The 6806-nt window shown below is 34.8% G+C and overlaps 1 long non-coding RNA gene across 2 annotated transcripts; it reads right to left on the reverse strand.

Annotated features, from left to right (window-relative positions):
- Positions 1–1095: 1095 nt before the first annotated feature.
- On the reverse strand, positions 1096–2290 carry LOC137654908 (uncharacterized). Of its 2 annotated transcripts, none has more exons than XR_011046738.1 (3): positions 2255–2290; positions 1867–2052; positions 1096–1379 (listed from the first exon to the last, which is right to left on the reverse strand). It is a non-coding gene; the product is annotated as an uncharacterized lncRNA (long non-coding RNA). The 2 variants fall into 2 exon arrangements; XR_011046739.1 differs by having other exon boundaries at positions 2243–2260.
- Between the last annotated feature and the right edge of the window lie 4516 nt (positions 2291–6806).

Here is a 6806-nt window from a genome sequence, read left to right on the forward strand (position 1 = left end):
TTCCAATACCTAGTTTATTGCTCTTAAAGAGTACTGCCACATTGGACCATTTAATGTGCACTACATATAGCAAGTTTCAATTCGTACAACAAACGCTAATATATGTGCAACATTTAGATATATTTGATAGTTCTTAACTTTTAGAACTGCCAATACTTTTATAAATTTAAATAGTTTACCAAGAAGGCTTTTCATATGAAATAGGGAAGTTCAATAGATATATTTGATAGTTCTTAACTTTTAGAACTGCCAATACTTTATAAATCTAAATAGTTTACCAAGAAGGCTTTTCATATGAAATTGGGAACTTCAATAGATATATTAGATATTTCTTAACTTTTAGAACTGCCAATACTTTATAAATTTAAATAGTTTACCAAGAAGGCTTTTCATATGAAATAGGGAAGTTCAACGAAATTTATTTCATACACTCATGTTTTAATACCAATTTTGAATCACTATGTGGTTCCCCTTATTACAAAGCAAAGTTACCATTTTTTAAAACCAGAGTTCAAATTTTTAAGTTAGATTTGTTAACTGAATCTCAAACCTTTTAGTTTACATTGCATTGAAAACTTCAGCAAAAGCTTAATTTCAGCAATACCTTAAGATCAAACAAATAGGACAAACTTCGAAGATAAAAATTTATTTGTAGATCAAAACTGAACATTTATGAATTTTAAAGAGCTCAAACAACCACCAAGTAAAATGGTGATCCTTCAGTAGATTGAAAACTACTTAAGCAATACAACAATCACACACAAGACAATTGAGCAGATTAAAGATTAATTAGAATTATCAAATTTTCTTTAAATAATCGATTTAAAATAGCATACGTCAATTTCCTAAGTTTTGGAAAAACTTAACCAGTTAAAAAAATTAGCTCCATAAAAAGTAAATAAAATTATTTCTCGTTAAAACTTTCCAGCAACTTATTTACCGGATTTTTTGTTTTCTTTTGACCAAATCTTCTAGCAAATTAAGTATATTCAAAGATCAAATGGAAATTTGTATCTAGAATTTTATTGAAGACTTGGCAGGATTGCCAGCAACAATACTCAGCCAAAAACCCGAATGGTTTCCAGTAATAATCTCCAAGTATTTATAGAAGATTAATAAAAAATATTTCCAGTAACAATCCTCTACCAAACGGCAGGATTTCCAGTAAAAACCTTAAAGTATTTATAGAAGATCCCAACAGCCTTTCCAGTAACAATACTCAACCAACACGAGCATGATTTCCAGTAACAATCTCCAAGTAATTGTAGAAGATCTCTACAGTTGTCTCCAGTAACCATCATCAACACAACCAAGCCGCCATAAGTAGAAATTGCAGATCTAGTTTCGTCGAAATTTATCCTGAAGTCGTGCCACCCAGTCTGGAAAAAGTAAACTATCAGAAAGGTTTCTTTTAAAAGTTGGGAATCCCTAAATAAGTTACTACCTTGGGCCTGTAAAATTGACACAAACTTTAGTCTATAACAAACTAAGTAATAAAGTACAACAAAGCACATACTTTACATTTATTTACACGTCCATACTTTATATTGAAAAATTTTATATAGATTGAATAATTCAATATAATTAAAATTTAATTATTTAAACCAAAGGAAGTTTTAAAACTTAATGTTTGATCAACAGGCTTACATAACTGCAGAACCTAAATAAAATACGAAACTTTGAACACTCACCATTATTAGACAAAGGGGTTTAAAAAAGCAAGCCTCCCTATAGCACACGGTAGACCAAAAAAGGTCTACCGTGTGCTATAGGGAACGTCCTCCCACGATTAGGGGCGCCGCCCCTAATCGGGGAGGACAAGCTTGCTTAAGATTGGAAAAAAGTAGACCATAAAATAATACTTGCCTTTTAGTTCAGAGTGAAAAATACTTCACCAGATTCCAGCGTTGTCAAATCTGTCTCGTTGAGCATTTAGCGACATGTAGTCTGTACGCAGTGATAATACAGGTATCTCTAACTCTTCAATAAAGCTTCCCATCCAGATTATAAGCTTATGGAGCACAGGTAACCGAGGGTTCCTAGATTTCTTTCCTGAAAGTACAGATAAACCGTCGAGTTAGGAAATTTGCATTAAGAAAAAATATCCATATAAGTAACTTGTAAACCGGTATGTTGAAGACATAAGTTATTGCAATCTAGTGTACAGAAGTATTACAAATATAGCAACATACCAACAAACAACAAAGTATTAGAAACAAACACAAAAGTAAACTTATCGCACTTCTTTACTTGCCAACTAATAGAGCCTCAAAATTGCCTGTAAACTGGCTTCCACCAACCACCCAACTGGGCGAAATGACGGCAAGGCAGCCCGAGAAAGCTTCGCTATGTCGAGCCAAGGACTCTAAACAGAGAAGGCAGAAACTAAAACAACAGAACTGTCACTCGCTTAGTTCATTTCTTAAAAGGCAACCTTACGGCGAGCGAGAAATAAAGCTAATATTACAGAAATTCATTTTGTCTGAAAAGTAAATCCTCAAGAGAATCGAGTTGATTCCCACTCGGTTACATTTACTCTTGTCTATTGAATATGATAACCGATTAAGACGTTTTTTTAGGAAAGGGCTACTTATGATATTATCTGTAACGCACGAGACTTTCATGCATTCAACCACAAATCGTTTATGATTTCAAGATACCTCTGATTGTTGAATAAAGTCCCAAGGGGAAATTTGTTTTATGAATGAATGAATGAATAAATGATTTTGAAGTTTTCGGAAAACGGCTATGTATAAGAGTCAATACAAAAAAAGAAAATACACTCAAAACACTTTTCCATTGAAGGGGATAATAGTTCATTTTGAATCTACTGTAAATATTTATAAGAATATCAAGTTTGTAAATAGAATGGTTTTGACACTAGTACTCGCAGCTATCATAACTTTACTTTTAAATGTTGAATCACAAATAGTTTTTAACTTTTGATCAAGCAAGAGAACCGTCGTAGGACAACTTTTAAAAATGGGGGCGGGGCTTGGGGAGTCGCACCCCTCCCTACTTAACCGCCCTGGATCTGCTAGACAAAAAATATATCAAACTAATGGTACCTATAATATGGGAACGTTTGACCATAATTATGATTCCGAGACCGATATTATGGTACAAGAAATCTAGTGTTTGAATACACAGTTCCAAATTCAGATCCTATTTAGTGAAAAGTTTATGATTTGACATTAAGATCATTCAAATATGACAGTTTTATCTATCTTGTTTTATCTAAAGAACAATCCCTAAAGAGTTTGTGTGCCAGAACTTTTGGTATACTAAATTCTCTATTCCTAATCTAGATATTAATCTCTAACACTGTCGTTCACTCATTTTAAAGGTTTAAAGGCCAGCCATGAATGGCAGAGGTAAGGGACAGAGACATAGCCCTATCAAGCAGGACAATACCCAACAGACCGACCAAATATCGTATGATCAGCGCCCAAGCCCCCTCTCCACTCAAGCTAGGACTAGGGAGGGCCAGGCAATGGCTGCTGATGACTCAACAGATAGACCTATAGGCTCCCCTAACCTTAGCTCACAAGGATGGTGAGGTTGCAGACACTAATGGCACTAACGAGACTGAGTAGGGCTCGAACCCCCGACTGACAAACACCAGCCAGAGACGTTTCCAATCAGGCCACAACAACAACAACAAGTTCATTGTGCATGTTGCATAAGAAAGAGAGAGAGAGAGAGAGAGAGAGAGAGAGAGAGAGAGAGAGAGAGAGAGAGAGAGAGAGAGAGAGAGAGAGCTGGATGTGTTCTTGTGATATGGGATTGACTCATCTGTATCGTACGCCGAAGGAATAATTGATTAATCCATTTAAAAGTTATAATACAAATACACAACATATTGAAAGAAAGAAATATCACAGCAGATTTCGTAATTTCATGATACCGAATTAGAGTCAGATATTTCACTGTTATTCGAATGACTATTTCTGTAGTTCAAAGTCTTATCCAGGTTGTTGTGGCCTGATTGGTAACGTCTCTGCCTGGTGTTTGCCAGTCGGGGGTTCCAGTCCCAATCAGACTCGTTAGTGCCATTTGTGTTTGCAACTTTACTATCCTTGTGAGTTGAGGTTGCGGGGTTTGGGGTAGCCTATAAGTCTATCTGCTGAGTCATCACCAGCCATTGCCTGGCCCTCCCTGGTCCTAGCTTGGGTGGAGAGGTGGCTTGGGCGCTGTTCATATAATATATGGTCAGTCTCCAGGGCATGTCACTGTCCCTTGCCTCTGCCATTCATGAGCGGCCTTTAATGCTGAGTGATGGAACTAGGACTCTATATAGATGCCATAAGAAAAATGAGTTCGAAGATCGTTTAGATTTGCTGGATTGCTCATTCAAGACAAAAGTTGTCTATTATTAGTATTTGATCAAGACGATTTCCAGCTTTATTCAGCCTTGGCTTGGTAATTATTCTTTATTTCTTTCATATATTATTTTCCTTTTATCCAACTATTAATAGAAGATCTGGAAAAACGTCCAGAAATTGTTTTTAGTTTTTAATACCTGCAGTCTTGACCTACTTTCTAACCGCTTCTGTTATTCGACAATCATTGTAATTCCACCTCCCAGAAGGAATTCTTTTCTGACTAAATGTAAGTTTAATGTATCGGAGTATATACCATATTGAAATCAACATTGAAATCATACATTATTAATCTGTTTTCAAATTAACTTGACACACGAACTGGGAGTTAAAAAGAATGATTTAAATGGGCCTAGAATAATTAAGCAGAGGTCAGAGGTAGTAAGGAATGCAGGGAATACCAAAACACATTTGCCTACATGAACACTCTCAGAAACAAACCGAGTAACAACCCCCCCCCCCCCACCCCACCTACAAAGGACTTGAGGGGCCCACACACGTTCAAAAAAATCGTCAAAATTTTGATATCAAAATTTTGATGTAAAATTTTGACGATTTTTTTGAACGTGTATTTAAGCCTTTAGTATCACTAAGATCCCCAACAAGACCACAATTTGTCTTAAGGAAAGGCGCCGCTACAAATGGAGCTAAGGAGTGGGGGCGGAGCCGTTGAGAGCCTATAGGTCTATCTGCTGAATCATCAGCAGCCATTGCCTGGCCTTCCTTGCTCCTAGCTTGGGTGGAGAGGGGGCTTAGACGCTGATCACATGTAATATGGTTAGTCTCTAGGGCATTGTCCTGCTTGATAGGGAAATGTCACCGTCCCTCGCCTCTGCCATTCATGAGGGGCTTTTAAACCTTTAAACTATTGCTAATTACAATGTCTTGTTACATGCTGTAATGTTTTTTTTCCAAAAGCCCAATTTCAAATATTTTTGAAATATTGCAATCATATAGATGTAGATTACTGTTGCTTTCAATTCTTTCATTAAGATTTGATTAATGCTTTAAAATTAACTGAATAGAATATTGATATATATATTTTAAAAAGAATTAATCAGGAGAAGCTCTTCTTTAAAAGCAATAAATTAGAAATGTTTTATGAAGACTTTTTATGGAGACATATTTAGACATAATTACTAGTCAGAATGAATTACACTCAATGAAAATTAAGTAATATTTTTGATAACTAAAAGACTATAATTCATGTTCTAGTGGAAAAAATTTACATCATTATAAGTCAAAATAAATTTACATTTAATGAAAATCATGTAATATTTGCAGTAAATAAACCCACCTCTTAATTCAGTAATCAAAGGAGCATATTTATTTTGTATTCTGACATTTCATGAAATTTAGGAATATTAAAACACTTGAGTTTATATTAACTCCTTTTCCTATATCTTATAGATTTTTCATTTTTCTATTTTCCCCTGATTCATAATCCTGAAAAATGTTCCTCATTATCCATAATTAGACTTAATCTGAATTTTCATAAGGAAAAAAAAATATAGATAAAAATAGGCCCCATTGAAAGTGCATCTAATGTACTTTTATATAAATTTTATATAAACGATGATTAGACTTACGTCATAAGAAAAGCTTAAAGTAAGAAACAATATCAAGGTACGTAACCTCCATAAAAGAAAAGAAACTATCTATCATAGATTTTATCTTCGAGTATTATACAGCAAGAGCCCGTGCCTCACTAGAAGAGATATATCTTGAACCAACCAAAAATATGTTTGATTTACTTTTGAATAATAATAAATTTCAATTCAAGGAACAAAGGGACCTCAACTTCTTCAATGTTTTATTATATAGAGAATTGGTTTTGCTCTATAATTAAGCAAATCTCTCTCTCTCTCTCTCTCTCTCTCTCTCTCTCTCTCTCTCTCTCTCTCTGGTTTTGTTGATTCATTACAAGTATGTTTATAATTTTTTTCTCTCTCGGTATGTTTATAATGATGTAAATCTCTCTCTCTCTCTCTCTCTCTCTCTCTCTCTCTCTCTCTCTCTCTCTCTCTCTCTCTCTATTCATGAATTAGTGTTATTAATATGATTTAAGAGAGAGCAACACATATTCCATTAAGGAAACCCATCACGTGAGGAACTCGTGTCTCCGCTGCTTAATGTTCTCTGACAGAGGAATTATGAGATGCAACACGAGGGAGGCTTAGCTATTTGAAACTCAGGATATATACATACTATGTATATACACATATGCATATATATGTATATATACATACACATATATATACAGTATATGTCCCTTGGGTACATATCCACTGGAAATTCTTTTTTGAGAACTATTTCTGGCTGGCAAGGGCTCAAACCTATGCCTCTGGGTCGAAACAGTGCTTGTAATAGACTTTACCAATGAGCCTTCAAAAATATATAACCTCATTCCAAGTCCAGTTTTAT

The sequence above is a fragment of the Palaemon carinicauda genome, chromosome 16 (genome assembly GCF_036898095.1).
Source record: "Palaemon carinicauda isolate YSFRI2023 chromosome 16, ASM3689809v2, whole genome shotgun sequence".
Classification (NCBI taxonomy): domain Eukaryota; kingdom Metazoa; phylum Arthropoda; class Malacostraca; order Decapoda; family Palaemonidae; genus Palaemon; species Palaemon carinicauda.